The sequence below is a fragment of the Eimeria mitis genome, genomic scaffold (genome assembly GCF_000499745.2).
Source record: "Eimeria mitis Houghton genomic scaffold, Emh_scaff2620, whole genome shotgun sequence".
Taxonomy (NCBI): Eukaryota; Apicomplexa; class Conoidasida; order Eucoccidiorida; family Eimeriidae; genus Eimeria; species Eimeria mitis.
Genome location: NW_013570961.1, coordinates 1 through 1122, shown reverse-complemented (window position 1 = coordinate 1122; position 1122 = coordinate 1).

The window sequence follows — 1122 nt, the reverse complement described above, 5'->3', positions numbered from 1 at the left end:
CCTACAGGATACACCTGGGGGCCTCAGCGACGTGCCGCTGCTTGCAGAAGTACGTCTTGCTGCTGCTGCTTCTACTGCTGCTGCTGCTGTTGCTGCTGCTGTTGCTGCTACTGCTGCTGCTGTTGCTGCTGCTGTTGCTGCTGCTGTTGCTGCTTCTGCTGCTGTTGCTGCTGCTGTTGCTGCTACTGCTGCTGCTGCAGGCATACATTGTATGTGAATACCGTGTGTGTGTGTGTGTCGGTGATTGTTGTTATTTTAATTGTTGCTGCTGCTGCTGCTGCTGCTGTGTTTGTGTTGTCTCCTATTTATAGATTCTGCTGCGGCGGCAGCAGCTGAAGACAGAGAGCTTCGATGTCTTGCTGCGGCTGCTGCACAGACACCTGGACGCCATGGAGCCCCAAGACCTAGCTCGCCTAGCGCGCTTCCTTGTCTGTCTCCTTTCTCTCTCCTTCTGTCTCCTTTCTCTCTCTCTCTCTTTTATGTTTTCTTTCTGTCTCCTTTCTCTCTCCTTTCTGTCCCCTTTCTGTCTCCTTCTGTCTCCTTTCTCTCCCTTTTGTGTTTTCTTTCTGTCTCCTTTCTGTCTCCTTTCTGTCTCTTTTATGTTTTCTTTCTGTCTCTTTTATGTTTTCTTTCTGTCTCCTTTCTGTCTCCTTTTTGTCTCCTTTATATCTGTTTCTGTGTCCTGTCTCCTTTCTATCATCTGTGTCTTTATCTCCTCCATTCACATTTATTTTGTCTTTCCATAAGCTGCTGCAGCAAATATTACATTGTTTGCATCTGCTGCATCTGCTGCTGCTGCTGCTGCTGCTGCTGCTGCTGCTGCTGCTGCAGAGGGACGCCAAGGAGGCTTCGTTTGAGTGTGAGAAGCTGCTGAATGCTGCTAGCCGCCGCGTGCTGCGGCTGAGCCCTGTCTTCTCTGCTGCTGACCTAAAGGAGACTGTCTCCTGTCTCCTTGCTGCGGGGCCGCCGCTCCGTCGCTATGCTGTGCTGCTGCAGAGAGCAGCAGCAAGAGACAGGTAAGAATCCCGTGCTGCTGCTCCGTATACACACACACATATACACACACACACACATATATATATATATATATATATATATATATATATTTATATTTATATTTTA